This window comes from Caloenas nicobarica, chromosome 4, assembly GCF_036013445.1.
Source record: "Caloenas nicobarica isolate bCalNic1 chromosome 4, bCalNic1.hap1, whole genome shotgun sequence".
NCBI lineage: Eukaryota > Metazoa > Chordata > Aves > Columbiformes > Columbidae > Caloenas > Caloenas nicobarica.
Genome location: NC_088248.1, coordinates 66338609 through 66356708, shown reverse-complemented (window position 1 = coordinate 66356708; position 18100 = coordinate 66338609).

Here is an 18100-nt window from a genome sequence, read left to right as displayed (position 1 = left end):
TTGCCTTTGTATAGTGCCCTTGGGTCTTGTAGTAGCTGCTCTATCTTTCTTGTGTTATATAACAGGAGAGTTTGTCCCAGATAGAGAAAGATTCCAGGTATATTTACTTCTACTAGGGTTGGACTGGGTTTGTTTTCTTCAAATCATTATTTTTCGAAAATAACATTGTTATTCTTAAAAAGTGTAGTGTAGCTTTACAGTGTAGTGCTGGTGTGCCTCATACTCAGTCAAAAGGTGGTAGTCAGAAGTGGTTCATGTAAGTCACTGCATGCTCTGGGATGCATCAGAGTTCCAGTTTGTGTTCATGGTTTTATAGTGCTGACCATTGTTCATCAAGAATGAAACACAGGCCATTCCATAAATCAATGAAATGCAATTCACCCTTCTGCCCTAAAGTTCTTCTTTCTTGTTTTAAAGATAATTCGAAGCAGAGCACTTATTCCAAATATGTTGTGGTGAGGGTTTTTTTGTGTTTGTTTGTTTGTTTGTTTTATTTTTTCTACAAATAAATTTATTCTTAAAGTGTCCTAATATTAGTAGTTTAGATAACTTCACCACCTGATCATCTGGCCTCATCACAGTGTTTTCCTGACAGATTTCTAAGCTGGGTAGTCACCTTGCAGATGGGACAGCCAAATCTAAAGTTGCTATTTTCTAGAAATGCAGAAAGGTTGCTCTCTATTTCTTAAATAGTGCCACAGATGAAATGAAGTCTAGCTCTGTTTAAAAATAGGAAAACCCAGCAAAACTCAGCTGCTCTGAATTTCGTCTGTGAATTATTAGGGTTCTACAATGACACTTATCTTGTACTTTAGAGGGCAAAACACTATTGTAGAAGTAATTGTGAAGTTTTAATGTTCTTGACAGAGCCAGGAAATTAACAAAATTATTCAAATCATGATCTATATACTGCCCAAAGATAGAAGAATAACCTGAATAGAAAATAGTGTCTTCAATAGTCTCTTCCTCCTATCTGGATTACATGTATCTGCGAGAACATTTTAATGTAAAATAAAAAGCATTGTGAGTCAAGTGTCTGGTTTTTAAATATAATTTACTGTAGGAATTCAGTTACTTTTGTAATTACCGGTATGATTTTATGTCGCAAAGGACAGTTTTTTACTTCCTTTTGAAACTTTTTGGTTGGGAAGCATTTCTTTCTCTTTTTAAAGCATACCTCTGATAAGAAAAAAAATCACTTTACAGAAATGTGCTATTGTAATTCTGCTTTTATAACCTATTACCATTTAAGTGTTTTGGTTTTTTACAGTCAAGATATTTCTCAGGTGTACTTACTTTTTTACTCCTCCTGCACTTTAAAAGCATTAGTATGAATAACGTTCTACTGGAATACTGACAAAGGCTTTTTGGGGGAGGAAGGCTATGGGGTGCGGCAGACAGTCCACTCTGCTTCTCTGACCTTGTATGCTGTGGTTCAAGAATGAGTTCCTATAGAAGTGTGTGTTGTTTTTATGGTACTAAGACATTGACAGAATTTCACACTAGTGATCTCAGAGTTGATTTCTGAGAGTGGTAAGAAAGGCTGGATGGACATGGTGTTGGTAAAGCTCAGGTCAGTGAGTCTCAATTTGTTTGGACAGAGGATGTCTGATGATAGCCCAGGATGCTTAAAAAGCCTTCCCAGTTATCCTGTCATACATGAACTGCTTGATTACACAATCGAATTGAAAGAAAACTTGGCAAGAGCAAAGCTGGAACACTATTGAAAAGAATTTTCTCTGCCATAAATCATGAATAATAATGTAAAAATTCATCTTAACAATAGTGTAGTTTTGTTGCTGCTGTTAGGAAACCCCACTGATCTATACACCTTTGGAAACATTTATTTTTTCCTTGGGTGCTTTTGGGTTTTTTAATCTCTAGTTAGCTAATGTACATGTACAGGACCAGGACAGGGTTTTTTCAACACTGAGAATACTCTCCAGATCTTCACAGATTTTAAGAAAGATTTAGAAAAGCCTTTATACTCATTAACATTTAGATATATTTTCTGTGGTTTCCTCAGCAAGACCTAATATAATAAGAAATAATATATTTATAAGGTTAGAAAATAACAAATAAGAGATGCTATACTGAGTAAAGCAAAATGAAGTTGTCAGAAGTGACTAGAAACCCAGTAACTTATTTAGGGAGGCAGATTTTGTAATTTATTTATCCCTAACAACATAGATGATTTACATGCAGGAAACAATCATAAAACAGTTTATTAACAGTAGCCTTAACAACTTTATGTATAAATGGTTACAGGAAAAGTAGGAATAAATCTATGCAGCTAATGAAAAGGAGGTAATAATTAGACAAAATATTTTAATATATTTAATAGAATCCCCTTTTACATCTTGCAATATGTTAAAAATGGGTAAAACTGCAAATAAACGTGCATTACACACTCTCAGTAATGCAAAAACTTAATTGAAAATTAGCTTCTGATGTAAAGTAGAGCTTATGAAGAACTGTGATACAAATGCAAGCAAGACACTACCAGAGAAGGTCTCAAAAGTGTGGGTTGATTTTTATGGCGGTACAATTAAATAAAAAGTTAAAGATAATTAAAATAGATCCCACCATGTCAGGCATCAGCCTGCCAAGGCAAAAGCGGGCTGAAAATTAACTCATTAACCAAAATCATGAGCACCTGTTCTGCCACTTTTTGAGCATTTCTTTTAAGCAAAGAATCCACCTGATTGGTTGGTTATTGTGGTTTCTTTGCCTTTGGGCAATCCATCTTCCTAGTTAGAAAAGTCCTTATGTTCACCACAGCTGTCTGTCTCCCCACTAAGCAAACTAACAAAAAATATCCCCCCTAAGTCCCTTTGTTCTTCAAAGGGAGTACTTTTGGAAATACTGCGGAAATCCAAGAAACCAAGTACATCTTGAAGAAAAGCTAGTTGCTCAGTTGGTAAGATCCTTGGCAATAAGTAATCAATAAATAATTTCTCAAGGCGTGGAGTGGATCTCCTGATGCTTTTTGCCTGTTTGAAACACTGGGGATTTTTTTTTTTAACTTATATGTACGCACACAGAAATGCATATTTCTTTTTTATAAAGAGAGAGAATAGTTGTGAGTGCAGGTTTTTTTGTTGTTCTTTATTTCTCTCTCCTCTCTTCTGCCTCTAGATGGGCTGACAATTAGTTTTCAAGGCTGGCAGCTAGTTGAGGAGAGCAGGAGGTAAAAATTTGTTATTGTATAAGGGGAGATAAATGAAATAAATCATTTGGGGAAAAAAGTTTTAGGTTTTGTTACTGGCCTGTAATGAAAAGAGAAGTTATAATCTTTTCTTAAATGCTGCGACTTTAAAATTTCTATAGGAACTTATTATTTGGGGTTAGGATAGGTGTATATATGTGTTCTAGTATAATCTACAGATCTCTAGGCTTTTTGTGTCAAAGGCAAAGATTACAATTTATATTTGCACTGTATGAAGTGTGAGTGCTCAAAGTATTGACTACGTTGTTCTCTAGAGTACTTGTGACTTGTATTATCCTTCAGTAATGCAATTCTAGTGGTTTAAATTGAACATCCTACATGAAAAAACACCTGCACAGTAACTGTAGGTAGTCATTTGAACTCTTGCAAATGAGGCGGCATGTATATTCCTCTTGTTTAGGGGAAGATTTATCTGCCTAAAGCACCTTTGAAAACGGAAGATATATTGTTGTCTTGCTTTGCTACTTAGCAACGTTATGACTATTTTATGTCCTATCTATAACTTTGTAAGGAAGATTGCAGTCTCTTAACTCTGCAGCTGCCTGAACTGATTTGCAACTAAAACACAGTGATAAGTTGTAATTTTAAATTTTGCTGGACTTGAGGATGAAAGCTTAATATATTCTTGTGGGATGAAACCAGTAACTTAAGTACGCTGTAGGGTATGTATGCTGGTGTATTAACTTTCCCAGAGACCACTCGTGGCTCCAAATGCTGGCTGTGAGTGTGTTGGCTCTTACAGGATTGCCCAGGAGGACCTTTTCCTTCCTCACCTTTCTATTAGGTAGTTACCTTCGCTCCCTTGCCTTTCGTCTCTCCCATGCTATGATCCTCGTTCTTGCTGTTTCACCAGCCTCACATTCTCTTCCAAGCACCACTGCACCTTCAAGAGACTTCTACCTAGTGAAAGATACAAGTCCTGTAAATTAGTGTTACTGAAACTGAAGTGGCAACTTAGCAAAGATGTTGTATTTCTGTTCTGCTTCCAAACCTGTTTAGTGTTAATGCAAGTTGTGCATGAATAACAATAGATTATTACTTTTTTCTTCGGCTTTTTTTTTTTTTTTTTTCCAAAAAAAAGCAACACTGCGAGCAAAAATATTAGCAAGGATCAGTGATGCTATTGAAGATGTAGCCAGACTGTTTTACAAAGAAGCAATATGATCTAATGATATGCCAGCAGGTGGGGAGTTGAAAAACCAAGTAATTTATTTTGTAATTGGTAGCCTATAATCCTGCCATGTAAAGAAAATTAAATCTTTATCATTAATTGATATAAATTAGGGAGGATGGAACGGACTAAGCCTAAAACAGGCTCTGAATTTAGGTTTGTTTTGCTATTAAAATGGTTCGTGAGCTAAAAGTACTGTTGTGCTCTTTTGAGGAGGAGTTATACTACTTCATCCCAATGTATGCCTTAGGATTTTCCTTTTGTCTTGAAGACAGAATGTATAGTTATTGAATAAGTTCATTCATAATGTGAATAAGTAGTTAGAAATATAATATGTTGATAACTTTTGACAAAAACATCAACACACTGACTTCTGAAAAAGATTCTAAGAACCTTCACACTCTGACGTGGTGTTCACTGTAAAGTCTAATGGGATATTAAGAGACAAAAGTTGAGGAAACTAAGAAATTCATGCCTCACCTCAAGCAAAAGTAAAGCTTTCATAACAAGATTAGTAACTGTTGTTGATGATGAGATTTAAAGGGATTGTCCTAGTTTGTTCTTTCACAGACTGCTTGTATAATCTTGGGCAGATTTTCTTTTCTTTTTTTTTTTTTTTTGCCTCAGTTCCCTACTTAGGGGATTCCTTATAGAAAATACAAGCAATTTCTTTTTTTTTTTTTTTTTTTTTTTTAATCTTTCAGGAGAAGAGATATTTGCCTACATATATGAAAACAAATCAACTTTTCAGAGCTTTTTTCTCTTAATTTCTCTTCTAGGGAAGCTTCAAGCTGTAAGGGCTCAGTATTTCAACAGAAATAGGGGGACTGAGGCTATAAGACTGTAATTTTCTGCAAGATTTATTTTATTTCATTTTAAGAGAAAAAATCCAAAACAAATTACTCTTAGCCAAACTGCCTAAATGCTGAAGTTTATTCCTTCCTGTTGTAAAGCAAATGTACACATGCAATTGTGTTTTGAGGTGTTAGATATATGAAGCCATTTTCAAGAGGAAATGCTGCTCGACTTGCCCTCAGTCTTGCTATGAAGTGAGGTAAAGAGCACTTTTTAACTTCAGCACTGTCAAGGGTGAATTCAGCTTTGTTAGCCCTTTTTGCTTTTAAATTTCCCTGATGTGAAACTATAGCATAGTTGACATGGACTGAAAAAGCTATAGCCTGGTTGATATGGGCTGATCTGTGCTGCTGTGCTGGTACTTCCCTCTTTGCATAAAACACACAAGTATTGTGTAGGTGATAACAATGAAAAGAGCCTGAACCACCCTTCTTACATAGAGACTTCTGTGTTTCCTCTTGGACGACAGGGAATTGGCTTTTATGTAAAGTAAATATGTACATAATAGAACCTCTAGACTAGTTTCTAAATATAGATTTGATGTGATTGGTATCAGTTCAGTATGTTTGGAAGGAAAGAGGGTGTGGCATAGGATGTCAATTAACCATTCTTTCATTAAATATGAAAGTGCAGCAGAAGACTTGAGTGTCACTGTATCATGCAGAACGTATTTTGACATAATAATCTCCTAAAACTTCTTGAAATGTTTCTACGAGGACTTTCTTTTTCTTTTTCCTTAGAGATGTCTACATATGATTAGCATCTAAAACACAAACTTCCCTAGATGTAATACTCTTTTTCGTTAGCCTAACAGTTTTTTGTCGTCTGCATGTATTATTTGAAATAGAATTTCTGCTAATACTTACTGCTTTAAAGGAGTTGCATTTAATTATTTTACATACAGAATTTAGCTAGACAATAGAAAATGGTACAGGTATATAGAACTTTGAATATCTTCCATGAAGTATCACTGATATGCATGGAGCATTGCTGAAATAAGGGAAACTCTGGAACATTTGTGTCATTCATATATAATCTCCACATCTTCTAGTTTGTAGTTGCTTCCTTAAGCAAAAATATTTATACTGTAATATTAACAACAACAATATCAATTGGAATATCATATGTAATATGGATATCAGCTGTGGTAGTGTTGTGTGAGCTGTCTCTCGAGGCTTCAAGCGTGTGTCTGGACATGTGCATGTGATAAATCTTTGTTCCATGTACTTGCTACTGCAACCAAATGAAAGAACACGTCTTCACCAGTCAATAGTTATTCCAAATTCAAGTGTATGGGATGTCAGCTGAAACAGGGAAGAAAGTGTAAACTGTGAAACTAATTTCAGTGATTTGTAAAGCAGAATTGCTGGTGATAGTATAACAATTATAAATAAACACATTTTTTATCAGTGTCCTTTTGAGTATTTGTTCTTATTGTGAGGTAGCATAAAAATGTTCTGTAGAAAACCTTGTATTTTTTGGTGAAAGGTGATGTGATCAATGGCAATTTTGCTGATTCTAATTATTGAGTTATGTGAATTGGCACTCGCCTAACTTTCCCTCCTATCCCTCCCACCAGATTGGTCAACGTGATTTTTAAACCTTTGGGAATTCTCAGAAAGCTGAACAGCCGTGATAAATGTCATAGAGTGAGAAAAACCATGCCATGCTTTAACTACAAATTTTCCTAAGCCTTCATTAAAAAGTAGTTCCAGTGACGTTAAGGGAAAGCCCTCAAGATATGACTGGAAAACAACAAGGTGTATCAAACAAGATTGTTTTCCCTACGGTTTTTGAAATCTGCTGTATAAATTACTGTCAGATTGCTTTTTCTTTTCTCTTTTGTGTTCTTTTTCTATGCATTTCAACATGACAACTTGACATGATAATATAGGGTGAAGATAGTAACCAGTCTTTAGGCAGTTATTTCATCCCTCTTCTTGCCAAATTGGGATTTAATGTCCGTCATTAATTTTTGAAACTAGAACTAGGCTTGTTTTCTATTCTTATTCAACAAAAAAACCTGTATGAAGAGTTTGCTTGGAAATAGAAAGGAGATAATGGCATAGTCTTTTTCAAGTGGTATTCACTTGTAAGAGGAAATAATTAAAAGTTAACTTGGTAAAAATCATATTTTTAAGAGATGTTCTAAAAGAAAAATCTGGTCTTCTGTTAATCTCTCTGTAATTCAATAGTTTGTACTTAGTTAAAATAATCAGATTTGTGGAAAACATGACAAAGTTGAGGTTTTTTATTTTAAGTAAAACACTGAATGTAAGTAGCTAAACCACTGGAAGCCTACTCTTCTCGTATTGGTTCCAATGCACGTATCTTTAGTCTTATACTTGATCTCGGGTAATGACCGCTACTGTAATGTTTGAGAGAAAGTTTCTTGACTCTAAGTATAGGTCTCATCATAATCTGATACATTTTTATATGTTTTTGTAATATTTAGGGATAAGTTATACTGTGCCATACTGCATTTTATCTAACAGCATCTCGTATCCTAAGCAACAGGAAGCTGAGTATGAGGTAAGACTAAAAGCAGGGCAAGAATATGAGACACTTCCCACTTTTCCATCCTCAAGCTGTTTGCAGCTCAGTGGTTTTCTGTACTGAATGTGGTTTATTTGTATTTAGTAACCTTCACTGGATTATTTTTCCACTCCCTTCTGAGTTAAAGAGCTCTACACTCAATTTTCCTTGCACAGGAGCCCTTTCATACTTTTTGCCTTTTTTCCCCCTTCATTTGCTTTATTCTTATGTTTATCCAAAGACATTTGCTGTTGGATTAGCACCCAGTTAGTGTCAGAGACAGTATGTTAGATGAGATGATCTTGATGTGAGCCAGTGTAGCTATGCATAAGTTCTGCCACAGCTGGTGCTGTTGTTTAGTATTGCATATTGTATAAACAATACAGATGGTGAATCTGTGAGTAATTTAGAAAAATGAATGCGGAAGAAAGAAGTTGGGTTCTCCCACCTACAGTAAAGTTTACCAAGGTTTATGTTTACCAAGAATTCTTTACATGTTCATGTTTGGGCCAACAGTTTGATTGACCAGACTCAGATATTGCACAGATTTTGCTAGATTTTTTTAGATACAGTATCTGAACTTTAATTCATCTGCCTCCTCTGTTATGACAGAGTAATTCTATGGGTTCTTACTTGTGCGATGAATCTCTGTGGCTGTTGGTCATTTCTTTCTATCCTTTCTGTTTATGAGTAAATTAAAGTAATACAATAAGATTTCTGGCAGGTTATATACAGACAGCAAAGATGTACAGGTGTCACGAGGGAATAATTTAGGGTTTTGCTTACATCTTGTTTACATCTGAAAAAATATTTAAGATATTTAATATGAAAATCCAGCTGTGCCATTTGACTGTCATACTTACTGTTTTGACAGCACCAGTCTTCATATGTCCGTGATTTGTTGACAACTGAATATCAGGATGCAAATGATAAGTCTTACTTCTCTGAGGCATTTCTAGTCATGCCCAAATGCTTCAGTTGGGATGGCTGGAATTTTGTTCAATAGTCCAGATGATTTAGAAGTCTGATTTTTTGATTTCTTGAGATTAATAGTTTAAAAGGCTATTCTTACTTCTGTTAGAAATACAGTGGCAAGAGAGAGAAAAGAAAGGAATTGGTAGGTTGTTAGATGCCTGCACCACAGTTGCTACTGATGTGTGACTATCTTGCAGATTCAGGAATATTTTGCAGATGCTGTTTGTCAGCATTTTTAAATGTATCTATTCTGTTAACCTTTTCTATTAGTGCAAAATGGTTTTGATTGCTGCAGTCTCTAGGTCTGGTACAGGTTTCTACCATTCTCTCCACATAAGAAAGAAGCAGAGCTTGCTTGCTTATTTATTTATTTTTGATCTCTGTGGTTTAGAGATTCTAATGAAGACCAAAGTGTTGCCAACATAGTATTTTTCTGACTATTTCATGTCTAAGTTATTTTAATATCCAAACGCAGACACTTTATTGACCAAAATCTTAGCTCTGAGCAGGGAGGAAGCATTAATGTCAGTAGTAAGTACTCAGGTTTCTTTTGCATGTCATATACTATTGTTGCACATGAGATCAGGAACTTAACTTGTATAATGTTTCTTGTAAATGGGGAGATAGCTTTAAAGACTGAATTAATTACCTGGTTCTTGTCAGTTGGGTGTCTGATTCCCAAGTGTGTCTCAAAATCTCCCTCTCTGCCTTACGAGTATTAACAGAGAGAGAAACCTTTTCTTTGATTAACATTTTACGATATGGGCTTCCTTAACGAAGATCAACTTGTCCATTCAGAAGTGGAGTGAGGTCATAACACATTCCTGTAAAACAGGGCAAAACATAACAAAAGATTATAAAGACATCAACGTGGTGACCTGACTCATGTATCATAGTCAAGCAGTGCCATTAAAATGTGCAAACTGTTTGGAATTCAGTACTTTCTTATATTATCAGTAAATAATACCGATATACAGGAAGCATAGAAAATGCAAAGCTGTTGTCAATCTTATTATTTCAGCCTACTGTGTACAAAACAGGTAAGGTACAAAATCAGATCTTAAAATGGCGTTTTCATATTGTTTGCACTTTTTTATCATGATAAAATGCATGACATGTGAAAGTACCAACAATATTCAAGTCCGTAATCCACTTTTAAAATGCATTTTGTGAAGGCAGATCTGTCAAACAAACATGCTGTATCTCAACATGTCAAGTCAGTTGTGGGCACTGAAGGGTTTAGTTTTGGAAAGTCTTGGGTATTCTCAACTCTTTTGTAGTGACCAGGAGTTTGTCTTCTATGTTTTTGCTGTATCAAACCTGCTGTGATGGGACTGTAGAAGTTTGCAGTTAGTTGGAAAAATGCAGCATTTATGTTTTGTATTCAGCCAATGTATGTTTGCCATTTTCAGAGCAATGCCAGTTAAATTAAAATAACACATTATGCATGTGTGTGTATGTGTGTCTTGTTTTTGTTTTTTCGTCTTAGAAGTTATGCTGCTGACAAGCTTGAATAATTTCAGAGGAGTCAATAGAATACTGATCAATTACTGATACTTAAAAAGATTGTCCGTACTGTCCTTGAGAAAAATCACTGCTGGTGCTTGTGCAAATAGATCCATCATCCTTTAAGATCTGAGGTGATAAGGCAGATGTCTTTTATGTTGGACTGCATATTGAGACGGAATAAATTTGGAGCAATCATTGCATTTGGATGTTTATCTTCTACCATTGCGCTGTGTCCATGTGTTAGTATGCCTAAATATCAGAAGTTCATGAGCTATATTGTATGAACAAATCTACAAGTGTTTAGAAGAACATCTCTCCAATGCTGTACTGGAGCAGGGGAGGAATTTTTTCTTTTTCAACTTCATTTGTATTTGATTATTCCTGCTCTGGTGGAGGATGGGGCAAATCTTTCTGCCCCATCTGACCAAAGAGGTATGACAGGGTGTGTTTTGTTTGTTTCTCTCTTTCTTTTTCTTTTTCTTTTTTCTTTTCTTTTTTCTTTTTTTTCCTTCCCTAACAATAAAGCTGTAGAAATTTGGTAACATTGATTTAGTTAAAATGTATTTCAGAAGTGTGTGAAAACACTGATAGTTTTTTCACCACCTATGTGTTTCTACAAATAGTATTTTTTGTTTTGTCATCTCCCCTATCCTTTGACTGAATCAGTGAATTAAAATGGTAAGAGAATGTGATTAAGCATAATGATGAAAAACTAGTCAGTGAAACAAAGTGATTTTTGCTTGGTCTGTGGATGTTACTTTGTGCTATGTTGTAGTAACTGCAGGTTTCAGTGTCTAGTTGATTAATAAGGAATATGGGAAAGGGAAATATAGTCTGTGTTAATTGTCTTGGGGGATATGTCATAGAAGGTCAGGGATAACAGATCTCTGTTATCTGTTCCTTGAAGGAAAGAGTGGGTTCTGCAAGTTTCAAGAAAGACTGTAATGCTTAGTGGAGGAACCTCTTCTCAGGACAGCCTCAGCTGTTGGACATGGGTGTGTTTTCAGTGTACTATGCGCAATCTATAATATGTTGTGCAAATTGTTCCTGTACTAGTTAGGAATTAATTGGAATAGGCTGCTGAGAGAGGTTTGCAGCATGAGTCCTTGGAGGTTTCCAGGACAGGCTGTATAAAGCCCTGAGCAATCTGGTCAGACCTCAGAGCCGCCCCCTGAGCAGGAGGTTGAACTAGAAACCTCCTGAGTTTCCCTGCTAACCCATGCTATTCTGCTATCCTGTCACCTGGATAACCAGGACTTCTCTCCAACAATGCTGCACATCACTCCTATACATTCATGGGAGCACTGGTAATACTAAAAAAATAAACATAGTCTTTTCATTTTTAACTGTCAAGCTGGTCCTGTAATAGCGATCCCTTAAAAATGTGCCAGGATCTGTGAGAACATCCATTTGCATATATTTTATATGTCACGTACAACTGTTTTCAGTATATATTGTGTTAAAAAATCCTCAGTGCTGTTGCTTTGCCCATGCAATTTGCATCTTGATTTGCGGCTCATCAAACTATAAATAAGTAGTTCTTGATTGTTCTGGAGTTCTGTTATTTACATGTCAAAAAAATTTACAAAAGCACATGCAAGGATAGGAAAACACAGTGGATTTTCCTCCTCATTTGACTATGACTTCAGGGGCTAAATTTAAATTCTGACTTAAAATTTAGTTCTGTAGACATGAGATATATAACAACTTTAATTTGCTTTGTAATTCTTGATAAATATGATTTTTTTAATCAGCCCATGAAAATATAAGGAATTTTAGTTGGTTGGGTGTTTGGTTTTTGAGAAATTCTTAACACTAAATTCAATGAATATTTTCTGGATTGCTTGTCTTATAGAACCAAGATTTTATTTCTTGGGTACATGTGTTGAACTTAAGTGATGTTTTACTTGTATGAAAACATGCAATTAAAACCATTCAGTGATTAGCTAGTCTGTTAAAACCTTTGCGAAGACAGTGTGTGATTTAGATTGGAATTTGGTACCCTGGCTGATTTCTGTCCTTAAAAAGAGAGAAGTCCTACTGTACAGTGCTGCATGCACAAAAAAATCTGCAAGTATGATGATTGATAAGGCAAGTACAGTGAGCATTAGATCATTACCCTTTCAAAATGCCTTGAGACTTCTCTAAACAATCAAATTATCTTAGCTTGGCATTTAAGTGACCCTTGAATTTGTGGAGATATATTAGAGAAATACTCTTACAGAACTGACATGCAATACAGAGAAAAATTTATCTATTCATAAGCCCCCAGAAAAAAAGAAAAATCTGTAAAGGATACATAATGTTTTTGGACATTACTTGGTCCATTGTCCTTCTTAAGAGTAGGATAGATAGATAAAGCACAGCTGACGTATTTTTTTTTGACTTGTTCTTAATTGACTGCCTGATGGAGATGACTTTTCAGAAAGATTAGATAGATCTTCTAGGTTTCTTCTTTCTAGATTATTGATCTCTCTGGTCAGTCTTACTGGATTCCTCTCTCCCTCACAGTGTCTGTCCTAAGTCTTATTCCTTTATTATGATTCCCAGTTAACTTAATGGGGATTTTAACCCTCCTTCTCGTGGTAACAACAATTTATGCTCTTACTTGTCTGTATCAAATTTTATTGGTATATATGTCTTTTTGTTAAGACTCTTAAGATCATACAGTCCAACCATAAACCTAACACTGCCATGTCCACCCCTAAACCATGTCCCTAAGCAACACATCTATGTGTCTTTTAAATATATCCAGGACTGGTGGCACAACCACTTCCCTGGACAGCCTGTACTGATACTTGACAACCCTTTCAGTGAAGAATTTTTTCCTAATATCCAATCTAAATGCTCCTCACAATACCTGTTCTCTAGATCCTTCACCAGCTTCACTGAGGTTCTGGAGAGAGTTCAGAGAAGAGCAAAGTCTTTCTTGTAGTGAGGAGCCCAAAACTTAATACGGTATTCGGGGTGTGGCCTCACAAGCACCAAGTACAGGGGGACAATCACTTCCCTAGTCCTACTGGCCACACTATTCCTGATACAAGCCAGGATGCTGTTGGCCTTTTTGGCCACCTGGGCACACTGCTGGCTCACGGTCAGCCAGCTGTCAATCAACACCCCAGATTCCTCTCTGCCAGGCAGCTTTCCAGCCGCTCTTCCCCGAGCCTGTAGCACTGCCTGGGGTTGTTGTGACCCAAGTGCAGGACCCGGCACTTGGCCTTATTGAACCTCATACTGTTGGCCTCAGCCCAACGATCCAGCTGGTCCAGATCCCTCTGTAGACTCTTTCTACTCTCCAGCAGATCAACACTCCTACCCAACTTGGTGTCATCTGCAAACTTACTGTGTGTGCACTCAGTCCCCTCATCCAAGCCATGAGCTGGTTTCTCCAGGAGAACGCTGTGGGAAATGGTGTCAAAAGCTTTACTGAAGTCCAGGTAAACAGATGCATGGTTTTATTTCAGCTTTCTTTAAAGGGGAGTCCAATCTGGTGTCTTATGATTCCCTTTCAGCAATCACCTAAGAAATGTGAAAGCTGGTGTTATGACTACTGAAAAACATGTTTATGTGGCTTTACTAAGTGTTTTTGTTATTTTATAGCTACCTGAATCCTTTAAGAAATGCTACTAATCTGTGTAATGTTCTGAATAATGGGTTGTGACTTGTGGGTTAGGTGAAGGGCACTGAGAAGGGCTCACTTGGCCAGATGGCTCCTTTGGCTGCACAGCTGAGGCTCAGCTCATGTTTGCCCAAGAGAGTGGTGTCCTGCAGTTGGCATTCACTGAGAGGCGCTCATGATCCAGCAAAGCCAGCAAGTTGCTATGCTTAATACAGTTATCGTTTGTAGTGTAGATTGGACTTCAGTTACATTTCTTAATTAGGCTAAAATCCCATATATGTAGAAATGGTAATTAGCAGGATGCAGGTCAGGGGACAGCTGTTCTTTAACTTGTTATCCTGCCTTTGTTAGACAAGATCTGAGTTGAATAAAAGTTCTTGTATCTTCTCATGCTTCTGTCAAAATAAAATTACTTGTTCATGTTGTGTTAATCCTGGACTTATTTTGGAGACCATCAATTATTATTTTTTTTTTAAAGACTATAAATACAATATGTCACATAAATGTATATTTAGTGCTATATAAGAATAGAATATTACGTAGCAACTCTTCACCTGGATTCCTATTGATCAACGCAATCATATTATTGATTCATTAAATGTCTGTTTCTATCTTAGAAATCTGTGGTGCTGCTTTTGAATCAGGACATCAGTTCTGAAAGTTCAGTCATCAATTTTCTCGATTTCAACAATTTCTTATTGTGATGTTTGTAATAATATCATATTTTTAATAACTCTGCTCCTTAACAAGAATTATTTGAGATATTCTTCAGGTTACAACACATTTCCAATGAGCAGTTTGCGGGACTTCCCTTTTATTACATGTCTCCACCCTTTGGAATTAGAGCAGATTACACTAAAATTTCCAAATACAATTCCCAAGTTTCATGGAGTTTGCAGTAAACAAGTAGTGTGTGTATAGGAGAATCTAGTTCTATGTGCATAAATCATGTTCTCCTCTGTCTGCAAACATGCTGATGACTTGCTCATAGCAGTACTGAGTCATATTTTATAAACATCAAGAACAAATAGGAAGGTATAACTTATCCTGTTGCAGTACAGCAGCCAGAGAATCTTGTGGGATAAAGTGAGGAATTGATTTCTGTTACATTCTGGGTGAAATAGTACCAATAAATATCAATTGTCCTCTAGCTAGATTTTATTTTCACTCCAAATGTTACTACTTTACTTGGAATTTAAAACCTGATGATAATTAGGTGGCTCATTCACACATATTTTATCCAGTAAACCTTAATTAAGGTTTTTGTTTTGTTTTGTTATGTTTTGTTTTTTTTAAATTTTAAGAACAACTCCTTTGTGTGTGAAGTGTTCAGTGATCTGAAATGGATGAATTTGAATGCATCATATTTGAAATACAATAACATTTAATATTTAGCAATGTTCTAGTATGAAGTTTAATTGAATTTTGGAAAGCTTCTAGGTGAATGTTGGCTGTATGATAACGGAATAAATTTAGTGCAGGTTTGCTCAAGCTGGTACATGTGCAAATAAAGTATTGTAATGCCTGCTAGATTTGAAATTATAACGGATAAACGCAACCTAGTGCACAGCTTACTTAAAAGCTTTTGGGCTATCCTGAACCAAAAAGATCAAACTCAGTACCCTGACCTATTAGGTGATGGGCACAGAGCATGCTCATTGGCACTCGAATGCCCTCACTGCCACATAACTGGTAATGTCCACAGCATTAGTCCTAGCTAGGGTTACCTTTTAACAAAGGAAATCTGTGCAAGAGATACAAGTTCAAGGTATACATCTATCCATTTTAACCCCTTTAAGGACTTCTAAACGACGCGACATTAAAAAAGTTGTGTTTTCCTGGTTTAGAGAGAAGATGCATAAGAACTGCTATGTTGGTCAAAAAATTACCATGGGTGCTTGTATGTGTTTATTTTATGTACATTTAAATATATATATAAAATATAAATTTATATAAACTATTGCTGTGGAGAAAAGGACTAAGTATAATCCAGCTGAATTGTATCTAGGGACTGCATCCCTTTTACATGGCTTCTTCAATATATTTTATCAGCAACATGTGCACTTCTGCTGATGGTTGCACTTTCCTTGGCTTTATTGTTCCATTGTCCCTGATAAATATGAATACTTTGATGCAGTAGCATGCATATGTTAGTTCTCTTTTTTTCTAGTATATCTTTGCTGACTCAAGCAGCAGTCTATTTCATCTGAAACTTTATTTACTGGGAGGTGTTTGTATAAATACACAGTAAAAGGAGGGTGGTATAAAACCAAGGGATTTATCAAACATGGGAACACAAGAAAAAGAACAACAAACAAACCTGAAAACAAATAATTTCTCAGAAGATTTCTATTCAGCATTGAAGTTATAGATAACAATGCAATACAGATTTTTTTTAAAGCGCTTTATTTTATATTTTGTATTCAAGGTAGTGTTAAAAAGAAAGTGAAAAATAACACTTTAAACTCTGTCAGGAAAACAGATCAGGTCATAGTATTGCTGGTAACTTTGTTTGAGATACAACATCTTAACTCAATTGTGAATAAAAAATATTTTCTACAATGTATCTGGTATCGAAAAGAATGTGACTTGGTATTTCCTGACATAATGTTAGAAGAATATTAATTTCAAAATTAGTGTGTTATAGAGCAAACACATTTAAAGTGAGTTTACGCTTAGCCTGGAACTGGATTTACTTTTTTTCTTCTTTTGGAAATTTAGTAGGGCAGCAGGATATTAAAAAAACCCAAACATGTCTATGTGAGAACGAAGCAGCAAAAGAAGGGATGGTTCAGATGTGGAAATGAGAAAACACAACTGAACTGCAGTTAGGGATGCTGAGCTTGAACTTTATGAGCTGACAAAGTAAAATAAGCTGAACTATGTCACTGCTGACAGGCCAGTAAGAATTTTAAGCTCAGCATATGTCATGGTGATGGAACTCCTTCATGGAAACATTAAAAGCAGGTTTGTGTCTGTGCTGGTCCCCACACTCATGTTCCTGAAAGGTGGTTATTTTGCACATTTGTATAAACAGACCTCTGAAACTCCAAAGGGAGTGTAGCAAACTAAGGCAGTGATTGTCCTGCTGTACTGAGCACTGGTGAGGCTGCACCCCAAATACTGTGTTCAGTTTTGGGCCCCCCACTGCAAGAAAGACATTGAGGTGCTGGAGAGAGTTCAGAAGAGGGTGACAAGGTTGGTGAAGGGTCTGGAGCACAAGTCTTAAGAGGAGCAGCTGAGTGATCTGGGGTTATTTAGCCTGGAGAAAAGGAGGCTCAGAGGAGACCTTGTTGCTCTCTACAACTACCTGAGAGGAGGTTGTAGCATGGGGGGTGTCAGTCTCTTTTCCCAAGTAACAAACAATAGGACAAGAGGAAATGGCCTCAAGTTGTGTCAGGGGAGGTTTAGATTGAATATTAGGAAAAATTTCTTCACTGGAAGGGTTGTCAGGCATTGGAACAGGCTGCCCAGGGAAGCGGAGGAGTCACCATCCCTGGAGGTATTTAAAAGACATGTAGATGTGATGCTTAGGGACATGGTTTAGTGCCAGTGTGAGGTTAATGGTTGGACTCAATCTTGAGGATCTCTTCCAACCAAAATGATTCTATGATTCTTCTATGAAGTTCCTCCTGACTTTTGTGAATGCTGGCATAATGCTTTGAATAGGTCACTGTGTTTGGGGCTGAGGGAGCAGGACATTAGGCATCCCAGAAATTGACTTTTCCTGCCAAATCTGTAGCTATTTCTGAACAGCATTTAATGCAAGCATCCTGCTTTGGTGTATAGTATATGTGTTACTGTGTATATGTACATTTATACATAGAGAGAGGATAAAAATGTGTGAGGAGAAGAAGGAAAAAGGATTTTAGATACCAGGCTTTGTGAGGTGTGTTTCTACTTTTAATTTATTTACTTAGTGGAACAAGATTAGTTTCTCTAGTGTGTCTTGAGAAGGCCATGACAGCCATATTTTTAAGACACTCAGATTTTCACAGCTGGTATTTCCAGCTCCTGTTGGGAAGGGTAGAAGTTGAACTTCATCATATAAAAGTGAAGGCAAAGCTCTGTTAAAATATAACTGAGTGGATTCCTACCTTTCTGTTCATTAATGACCAAAATCACTCCAATATTTTCCTCCATCCCTGTTTATAGATATGTACTTCTCAAGAAAGAACAGTGACTCTTTCTAATGACAAGGCAATGT